The sequence below is a fragment of the Ranitomeya variabilis genome, chromosome 6 (genome assembly GCF_051348905.1).
Source record: "Ranitomeya variabilis isolate aRanVar5 chromosome 6, aRanVar5.hap1, whole genome shotgun sequence".
In the NCBI taxonomy this organism is placed as follows: Eukaryota; Metazoa; Chordata; class Amphibia; order Anura; family Dendrobatidae; genus Ranitomeya; species Ranitomeya variabilis.
The window spans coordinates 266,183,630-266,194,913 of record NC_135237.1 but is presented as its reverse complement, the minus strand read 5'-3'; the positions used below and the strand labels follow the sequence as shown (position 1 = coordinate 266,194,913).

The 11,284-nt window shown below is 42.1% G+C and overlaps 1 long non-coding RNA gene across 1 annotated transcript; it reads left to right on the top strand.

Moving 5' to 3' along the window:
• Window positions 1-5,423: 5,423 nt before the first annotated feature.
• On the top strand, window positions 5,424-9,477 carry LOC143781091 (uncharacterized). Its single transcript, XR_013216546.1, has 4 exons — window positions 5,424-5,519; window positions 5,798-5,872; window positions 5,956-6,056; window positions 9,350-9,477. It is a non-coding gene; the product is annotated as an uncharacterized LOC143781091 (long non-coding RNA).
• The last annotated feature ends 1,807 nt before the right edge of the window (window positions 9,478-11,284 follow it).

The window sequence follows — 11,284 nt, the reverse complement described above, 5'->3', positions numbered from 1 at the left end:
ACGGCGTGGATGTTCACTAGAAAAATGCAACAGATTATTTCTGTCTAACAAACAGATCAGTGTAAAGGAGACCATCAGATTTATAAACACAAGAGTCCAAAAATTGCATCCTGGACTGTGAGCACTCCATAGTGAACCCCAAACCAGAATGCACACTGTTCAGATACAAATGGAACTGTTCAAGTTCACTACGGTCCCCATCCCATATCAGGAAGATGTCGTCGATGTAGCGCCGCCAGCCCCTGACACAGCTCCAGAACCGTGAACCATACACGTGTTCGCCCTCCAGGACAGCCATGTAGATGTTGGCATACGTAGGGGCCACATTGGACCCCATGGCTGTCTCGCGGCGCTGCAGATAGAACTCATCCCTAAAGAGAAAAAAATTTCTCACAAGGATGAACTCCAGCAGCGCCAGGGCGAACCGTGCACAGTCCGGAGCCATGTCGGACCCGGCAAGCGCCACACTGACAGCAGCCAGACCCCTGGCATGTTCAATAGATGTATACAAGGAAGTAACATCAAAGGAGACCAACCACGTGGAATCACTGACCTGTAGACCCTCCAAGGATCTCATAAAATCACTGGTATCCCTCACATATGAGGGTGCGGAAATAGCAAATTTTCTCAGCAATTGATCTAAAAAGATTGCCACTTTGTTGCATAGAGACCCCCTACCCGATACAATCGGGCAACAAGGGGGCCTCTGCAGATCCTTATGAATTTTTGGGAGGGTGTACAGGACAGGGACCACCGGGTGGTCTACCTTGAGATATAAAAAATACAGCAAAACAAGGCAGAGATGCTTACCTGCCTAGGCCACCAAACAAATGCACTCTCCGGATGCAGTGGACCCATGTGGTAGAAAAAACACAGGTGCAGCATAACCGATGAAGCAGCCACTCACAACCTACCAAATTAATGGAGGGGGTGGCTGCTTGGCACATTGGTGCACATAAAAGACTTGTATGTGGCGCTGTTCACACAATGGAGATGCACAGCATCCAGGCAAGCCTAGTAGTGACACCCTTCTATTAGATCAGGCGGGCCTGCCCAGCGCTATCCAAATGCACCCCATGTGAACAGACACCACAGTTTACAAGACAAATATGGGCCCAACTGCACCCTGGAAAAAAAAAGTGCAAAAAACATTAAAAAAAAAAAAATTCTATGTGAGGTATTGGTTAATATTTTGGCCAAAATACGGAAGCTCATGACCCGCGTCAAGGGTCCCCACGCTCATGAGTCCTAACTCTAAACAGCAAAAGCACAAAAAGAGGATTCAAAGATCCTCCAAAAATAGAAAATACAGCAAAACAAGGCAGAAATGCTTACCTGCCTAGGCCACCAAACACTGTCACTACTAGGCTTGCCTGGATGCTGTGCATCTCCATTGTGTGAACAGCGCCACATACAAGTCTTTTATGTGCAGCAATGTGCCAAGCAGCCACCCCCTCCATTAATTTGGTAGGTTGTGAGTGGCTGCTTCATCGGTTATGCTGCACCTGTGTTTTTTCTACCACATGGGTCCACTGCATCCGGAGAGTGCATTTGTTTGGTGGCCTAGGCAGGTAAGCATCTCTGCCTTGTTTTGCTGTATTTTCTATTTTTGGAGGATCTTTGAATCCTCTTTTTGTGCTTTTGCTGTTTAGAGTTAGGACTCATGAGCGTGGGGACCCTTGACGCGGGTCATGAGCTTCCGTATTTTGGCCAAAATATTAACCAATACCTCACATAGAATTTTTTTTTTTTTATGTGTTTTTTGCACTTTTTTTTTCCAGGGTGCAGTTGGGCCCATATTTGTCTTGTAAACTGTGGTGTCTGTTCACATGGGGTGCATTTGGGTAGCGCTGGGCAGGCCCGCCTGATCTAATAGAAGGGTGTCACTACTAGGCTTGCCTGGATGCTGTGCATCTCCATTGTGTGAACAGCGCCACATACAAGTCTTTTATGTGCAGCAATGTGCCAAGCAGCCACCCCCTCCATTAATTTGGTAGGTTGTGAGTGGCTGCTTCATCGGTTATGCTGCACCTGTGTTTTTTCTACCACATGGGTCCACTGCATCCGGAGAGTGCATTTGTTTGGTGGCCTAGGCAGGTAAGCATCTCTGCCTTGTTTTGCTGTATTTTCTATTTTTGGAGGATCTTTGAATCCTCTACCTTGAGATATGTAGACAATTTAGTGTCAATGAGGCCACTGTGCAAGGCCTCATCGATCAGATTATCCAGTTCCATTTTGTACCTCTGGGTAGGGTTCACTTGGAGTCTCTCACAGACATCAACATCCGAGAGCTGTGACCTTATCTCGCCAACATATTGTACCATATCCATCACCACCAAAGCCCCGCCTTTATCGGCTGGCCTGATGGTGATGGACTTGTTCCTCCTTAGTACCCCAATTTCTCTACGTTCAGCATAGGTTAAATTAGACCGAGATCTATTTTTCATTTGTTTTTGTCTGGCTACATCATCCTTTACAAATTTACAGAAGGTATCAATAACAGGGTCCTGTACCGGAGGCACAAAATCACTCTTGTTATATAGACCAAAAGTTTCTAGAGAAAGACATGTTGGCGAAACAGAGGTCACAGCCTTCTCTTTACCAGAAAAAAACAATGCTAACTTTAGACGCCGGAAGAAAGAGAATAAATCATTGTCCACATTAAACCAATTAACGCCACCCATAGGGCAAAAAGATAGACCCTTTGAGAGTACCCTAGTTTGTAAGTCAGAGAGAGTAAGCGAAGATATATTTACCACTAACGATGGTGCTTCATTCACTTCTTCTTCACCTTGGACCTGGTCATCAGACCATGATTCACCTTTTCGATGTTTCCTGCCACCCCTGTGGCCCTTCCGTCTCCTTGGGAAGCTCCGTCCGTCCCTTTGCCTAAAAAACGGGAAGTCTCTACATTCAATACACCACCATCATCTGTGGAATCGGACTCTCCACCTGTGAACCCAAACGAAGTTGATTCAGCTGTATGTCTTTGAGATTTCCTCATTCTCCTAGGGGCACCTCTCGGTCGCCCTAGGCCTGGTGTGGCTCGATTTGGCAACCCATTTCTGAATTGCCATCCATACACTCTGCCATTACTATAATCATCCAAATCCCTGAACCATTTTGATCTTTTGGTATCCTCCATACTGGTCTTAAATTTCTGGAGATTATCCTCAATTCTGGTGTTAATATTACCAAGTTCATCGGCTGAAGTGGCAGATAGGAGTTTATTTCTGGTCTCGTAAATTTTCTGTTTTAAAGACTCAATCTCCTTCCTCAGGAATTCTATATTGAGTAACATGATGTCAAATGCATATTTGTTGCTAATAGCCTCAAATTTTGCACAGAATTGCACATTGTTCGGCATTAAGGTGAATGCTTGATCCTGATAGGAGGACGTGATCTGTTTACATCTGGGAAGTCGGGATTATCTGTGCTGTATTTATGGGTTGGTATATCATTAGGGGAGCGATCGAGGGGTGTTGTTTTACTTGGGGGTAGGTGTTATATGGATTGTGTGATGTATAGTAATGATCTTATTTATTTCTGTGAAGTTTGTAATATTGGCGCTTTTTTCTATCTGATCATGACACTCCTATTGGTCACTTGTTAACTATGGGGGTGGTCTTAATGATATATAATGGTGGTTAAAATGTGACTGTACTGTGCTTGATAAAGGTCCTCGGACCGAAACGTTGCCACAGGAGGCAGAATAAAGTGTGTTTTTAACACTGCCAAATGTCCCTGATGAAGCAGTGAGCGAAACGGCGTTGGAGTGGTGTGTGCAGGGCAGTGGTACTCCTAACTGGTCAGTATTTATAATATATTTTGGCACATTTGGCAGCGCTTTTACTGGGTAATATATAATTATTTGTTTTTTGTTTTTGGCTCACAACTTTTGTGGACACACTGGTTGTTTTGTATGCAATTTATATTTTTTATTGCACTATTGCACTTTATTATGAATTGATTTATTTTGCTGCACACAATAGGTGTGTGTGTATATATATGGATATACAAACATATTATTCACAAATTTATTTGACTGATTTTTATCACATATTATATTATTAAATTATTATTTGCTGCATTATATATATTTTTATGTTTATTATACTGATCAGTTTGGACTTGCCCTGTCTTGCACATACGGGATTTTTATATATATATATATATTTTTTATCTATCCCTAAGTAAACCTCGATTGGAGGAGATGCATATTATCTATAGTTGTATGTTTTATATTCTTAATAAATAAACATCTGTTGTAGATTATACTATTTTAGTAATAATAAAAATTTCCATACGTTTTGGTGATGTTTTTTGTGATTGCAATTTATTTTTAATAAAAAAAATATATTTTATTTAATATAATCTGGTCTGATGGAATTTTTTAAGGGTTCATTAAAGTGTGTTGTTGCCTGACACTTCCTGGTGTGGCGCTGTCCTCTGCTTTAACTTCCACAGAACTTGATCAGGTACATGACCTTCCTGGAGAATCAATGGAAGTTGCTGCAGTACTTGAGCATGTGACCCTTGATCTCCATTGAGAGATCTTACCCAGGGCATGCTCAGTATGTGCAAAGCAGGACTTAGTCCCAGAAAAGCCTGCTCGCCGCAGACCAGTGCAGGGTACAATAGCAGAGCCTGGAGAGGCAGCAGTAACCCTTTGCACAGTACCAGATTCAGTGAGACGCTGGGACCGACATCTCCGCTGAGCAGGCTGCACTGCGGCTGATGCAGAATGGGAGACCGCAGCAGACATGGCTCGAGATTCCCCCTGTGCAGTGGCGGGAACTCGACTCCTAACACCTCATATGTGGGAAAAAAACTACTTTTCAAGCACATTGCAAAGCTCAGAAGGGAAGAAGTGCCATATTGGAGTTTAGATTTTGATGGAATGGTTTGAGGGTACAAAATCACATTAGCAGAGCCCTTGAGGTACCAGAACAGCAGAACCCTCTACAAGTGAATCCACTTTACAAGCTACACCCTCAAATTAATTAATTTAGGGGTACAGTGAGCAAGTTGACATCGCATGTGCCTCACAAAATTTTACAACATTGAGCAGTGAAGAAAGAAGAAAAAATAATTACATTTTTACCACTAAAGTATTGTTTTAACCCAACTTTTTTAATTTTTATAAGGCTTAATAGGGAAAAATGAACATCACAGTTTGTTGAGCAGCTTCTTCCGAGTGCACCAACACTTTAAATGTAATTTGAAAATAAACGAGATACCGATTCATTGCGCTATGCTGAGATAATTGAGAGAGAGAGAAAAAAAATCCCTGCCGAAGAGGGGCGACACCCCTTGAAACGTGTAGGATTGAGTCTATCGCACACCCATCCTACGTGATGTCACAGTAGTTTTTTTCCACGCCACAATCATTAGCGCTGCTTCCGGCCGGAGCGCACAAGGAGTCGGCGCATCCTCAGACTGCACTGTCACTGCTAGCCAGCACCACCATGCTTAGCAGCAGCACCCAGCTGGCCCACGCAAGGAATTAGGCTCTATCAGTAAGCGCACTATAATTGCAATTCTATCTCTAGCAATTAACTCTATGAGAGTATTTCTCTAATTACCGCTATCATATATCATTTATTTAGTGCTTGCTATTAGCGTTTCTACTAGTTGGGCTGCCATCACCTACAATTATTATACGCTGTCTCTGCCTGTATCTTATATCGCAGTAAGGTCTTATGGGCTCAAACTAATCATACACATATAAGCACAGGTTATTCAAGCACTCAGCTGCATAAGAGATTTCCTCTAATTACTGCTCTCATTTATTTAGTGCTTTCTCTCAGTATCTCACTGGTTGGACTGCCTTCACCTTCAAGTGTCAATTGCTGCCTCTGCTTATACTGCAGTAAGTCTAAAATACTCAGAGGCTAGTATTTAGGTATAGGGAACACATCCATTAATCATATAACATATTGTTATTCCCTGAAGTACTAATTACGCACAATTAAAGCATACTACTGGCAGAACCCCTTCACGCTAGAACTCAGTACCCGGTCCAAGAAGTCTCTAATGGACATTCGCACCAAGTAGTAAGTACCAAACTAAAAAAAAAAATTTAGCCAGCACCACTACTGGTAATACTATCCATTTCCGTATATGATCTATACTATTTTTATTGACCACCAGTGACCAGTAGTGACCACCAAAAGAATTTAATTCTTATGAGTTTCCTGATATATGCTCCATATTAACACAATCACAGAGTGAGTATATATATATATATATATATATATATATATATATATATATATTCTCTCTCTCTATTATCTCAGCATAGCGCGGTGAATTGGTATCTCGTTTATTAGCCCCAATTTTTTACAGGAACTGGCCCAGAGCCTGTCACTTTCATCAGCTGCATCTGAGATTTATCAGCAATCTATTTCTGAGTGGCAAGCGCCAGTGTGCACTTCTTTATAGCAATTTTTCATTTGAAAATACTTCTCAGGCACAGTGGAAAGCTCAGAAAGGAAGGAGCATCATAGTATAGTACAGTACAGATTTTGCTGTTATGGTTTGTGAGTGCCATGACCGGTGGGAAGGGGTCATGGTACACACAAATTGCATCCCAAGTATAGCCACCCTGCAAGTCTTGGTAGGGAAGGTACTTTTTGACTCTTGGAGAAGAAATTATTGTAGAATAGTTTGAAGACACAAATAAAGAGCCCCTAAGTGCCAGAAATGAAGAATTCCCAAATATATCATTTGGGAAATTGCACCCCTCTGGGAATTTATCTACAAGTGCAGTGACGATTTTGACTCCATGGGTGTTTTCCAAAAAACAAGCAGTAGTGGATGCTGCTGATTGAAAATTTTAAGTCTGCCATTGTAAAGCCTACATATTGTAGTGCCCAGTACATTGTAGTTTCCATACATTGCAGTGCCTTGTACATTGCTCGTACAGTATGCCTCAGCTCGTTTTTTGGTGGATTGAGTTTAAGCTCCTTTTGGAAACATTTTACATGACATTTTTGATCACATTTTGTTAGGGCTAGCGGAATGCACCAAATAATTATAAGGATGGTATAAGGTGCGTTTGCAGCCCGGGGTCCACCGTGCAGAGATAGAACTTGCTGCTGAGTAATGATGGACTATATGGCGGTATAATGTGGATACACACATGGGTTAGCTTCACCCGGTATGAAGGAAGCGGTCCCTATTACGTCACAGGGCCGCGGTACCGCACAAAGATAGCACTGTCAGGTGCTAGGTAGCTTCCACCATTTGCGAACAGTCAACAACACTAGGGATGGGAATGATTTGGAGCTTTCATCCATCGACAAGCATACATCCACACACACACATTAATAAGTTTATAATAGCGCATGGCCTTGCAGCCATGCAAACCGTTTATAGTGGAAGCTCTCCAGGACCTTCCTAGTGATCCAATAGGAGCTGCTACAGGACCTGAGCATGTGACCCCCGACCTCCAATGATAGGTCGTCCCTTGGGCATGCTCAGAAGAAAAAAAAACAGGACTTAGTCCCAGGCTAAACAAGAAGAAAAAGACACTGCATAAATGTGTGCACACCTGTATGTACAAAATATGAAATCCAATTTTATTATATAAAGACAAAACACATACAAAATATAAAACCATTTAAAACATGTCCAATTAGGATCAAAAACAAACACACCATTCTCCTTATATAATACTGAACCAAAAAACAACAGCCTGAGATGAAAATAAAAGCTGATACAGTCATATATATATATGCATGAGGGAACTCAAATGCAATAAAGATATACGTTTTGAGGCAGAATTCCTAATAAAGTTTAAATATGTAGCCACAGATAATGATAACATGAGGGCGTCCCCAAAGTTATCAAAAAACACACCCGACCCTATATTGTGAGGCAGTCACTGGATAAATCCAACCTTATAGCGAAAACCCTATATATAACCAAAAAAATAATAAAAAAGGGGGGAGGGGTGGGTTGTGTTTGCATGGGCCAGATGCGGGGTAACATGCAATAAGATGCTATAAGTACATGCTGTGTGAACACAAGTGATAAGCATGTTGTGAAAGTGACAAAATCTGAAGAAAGTCCACTCACAAGCAATAATAAGAGCCAAGACAGTTACATGTACACAGCCGCCATGCAGAAGACCCCATGCTGGTGAACTGTGGGAAGTAAAGGAGAAGGTGTGGGAGAATCCCACGCGTGTCGCTGCGGCTAGGCAGCTTCGTCAGGGAGAATGATTCCCCAGCACAAAATAACCGCTCTATATAGCGGTGGTAATGATCCAATAAGGTAACGGTGTGAGACGATCCAAGCGGCAGGACCGGAAGTACCTGTGAAGGCAGGGAGCGCAGGCGCAAAAGCCCAATAGAGCCGGTGAGTATTGCGCGTGCACAAATAGAATAAAGAGCAAGGCAGGAGCGTTGTGCGGCCACACAAGAAAAAGATATGAAAAGAGGAGAATATGTATATGGGGCACTTGCTGCAATAATGACAGTGACAAGCGCGAAAACCAAAGATATATGTGTTTAAGAGATCTGAGACAATAATAGATAGATGCCCCAGAAATGGTAAAATATAAATGGAGAGTTGTGTGCTGATAAAGAAAAAACCTGCAAAAAGAAGGAATGTTAATGTGCATTACATATTTGGAGCCGCCTCATAGAAACAGCTATATATGCAAAGGAATAATAATACATATCAACATAACACATATAGTGCCACTAAACTATGAATCTAAACAGATAATGGATAATGATAAGGATGATGATAAATATAACTACACAGCAAAAGAAAAATCCCATGATAAATGATTCTGACTTCACTAGACTCTCATTAGATATCACTTCTGCCAATAAATCTGCTGTGAGACTTTGGTGGAATATTCGAACTCTGGAAGAGTACCTTAGGGTAGCATTGCACCACGGGGCCTGCGGGTGCAAATCTTTCCCGCATGGGAACCATCATTGTCGTTCCGGCATACATGGGAAAAGGGATTATTGCAATGTTCAAATGTTATCATAAACATGTTATTGGAACATGATAGGCAACTCCTTAATTCTACCAAACAAAACATTAAGAAATTGGAAGGTAGATTGGCGGCTTTTGATGAGGCATTATTGGTGTTACCCTTTAAATCCAAATTAATGGAGACGCTTGATAAATTTGAAAAAGAAGTCACAGATCGTAAACAGAAAAAATTTCAAAGGGATTGCTTTGATTTTGATAATCAAAGGGCCTTCCGTTGGAGACATTCAGGCAACTCACGTCCAACTCCACATTTATCAAACCGTCATGCCCTCACCCCTTCAGAGACTGTACCAGATGCCACTAGCTAGTGATTTTTTTTTATCTTCGGGAGGCAGTGATCTCGACGTAAGACAAGACGTAGAAACAAACGTCAGAAGTCTCAGAAAACGTCAAACCAACCGGAAGGGCCCTATCTCGCCATATCGACGCAATTACAGGAACAAACGTCGATGACTGCTTCCCCCAGCCGTCCTCTACTATGGGTTCCACACAGGTACATCCGTCTACTTTACAAGTTATTAATTTATCAGATTATGTTCTTTCACCAGCTGAACATTCGGTATTGCAAAGAGGGTTGTCCTTTTCTCCCACTCAGACTACAGACAAATTTGACCTTATTAAAGATCTCTACTTATTTTGTAGAAAATTGGTGTTGCAGGTGATCCATCAATGACCAGAAGCCATCCAAGCCTTTTCTACCGGCGATCAACAAGTGCCTCAAGATCTCCTAGACCTACTGGAAGAAAACACTACACCATCAGGTAGGAAACATTTTCCGTTTAGGAACAAATCGTCTACCGCTCCGTCCTTTTCCTTGGTCCCAGCGGTCAAATTTTTCTTTGAGTCTACCAAAAGGGATATTTTACAATTACCTTCACCTATTGGTAATATCCATAATCTCTCCCCACAAGAAAGGAAGGCATTGGGTTCTCTAAAAAACAGCAACTCGTTTATCATCAGGGAAGCGGATAAAGGTGGGAATGTGGTGCTTTGGCCCACCCACCTTTATCTTGAAGAGGCAAGCAGGCAGCTTAATAACCCCAATTTCTATGTCAAGCTACCTTCTGATCCGACAGAAGTATTTGCACAAGGGCTTCAAAATTAATAAACCAGGCTGCAGCTATGGGTACCATTTCCACAAATGAAAAGAAATTCATGTGGGTAGAAAATCCTATTATCCCTACTTTTTACCTTTTACCAAAGGTGCACAAGAATGCATGCAGGCCACCTGGCAAGCCTATCGTGTCCGGTATTGGAACTGTATGTAAACCATGTCTCATATCATGTCGGGTTTAGGCAGGAGAAATGAAAAGCCGGCAATTGAATTACCGGCTTTTCAACATTATCGCGCTGAAGTAAATATAAATATACATATATATACAGTATATGTGTCTCTATGATATAGATATATATATATATATATATATATATATATATATATATATATATATATACACTCACCGGCCACTTTATTAGGTACACCTGTCCAACTTCTTGTTAACACTTAATTTCTAATCAGCCAATCACATGGCGGCAACTCAGTGCATTTAGGCATGTAGACATGGTCAAGACAATCTCCTGCAGTTCAAACCGAGCATCAGTATGGGGAAGAAAGGTGATTTGAGTGCCTTTGAACGTGGCATGGTTGTTGGTGCCAGAAGGGCTGGTCTGAGTATTTCAGAAACTGCTGATCTACTGGCATTTTCACGCACAACCATCTCTAGGGTTTACAGAGAATGGTCCGAAAAAGAAAAAAAATCCACTGAGCGGCAGTTCTGTGGGCGGAAATGCCTTGTTGATGCCAGAGGTCAGAGGAGAATGGGCAGACTGGTTCGAGCTGATAGAAAGGCAACAGTGACTCAAATCGCCACCCGTTACAACCAAGGTAGGCCTAAGAGCATCTCTGAACGCACAGTGCGTCGAACTTTGAGGCAGATGGGCTACAGCAGCAGAAGACCACTCCTTTCAGCTAAGAACAGGAAACTGAGGCTACAATTTGTACAAGCTCATCGAAATTGGACAGTAGAAGATTGGAAAAACGTTGCTTGGTCTGATGAGTCTCGATTTCTGCTGCGACATTCGGATGGTAGGGTCAGAATTTGGCGTAAACAACATGAAAGCATGGATCCATCCTGCCTTGTATGGAGCATCTTTGGGATGTGCAGCCGACAAATCTGCGGCAACTGTGTGATGCCATCATGTCAATATGGACCAAAATCTCTGAGGAATGCTTCCAGCACCTTGTTGAATCTATGCCACGAAGAAT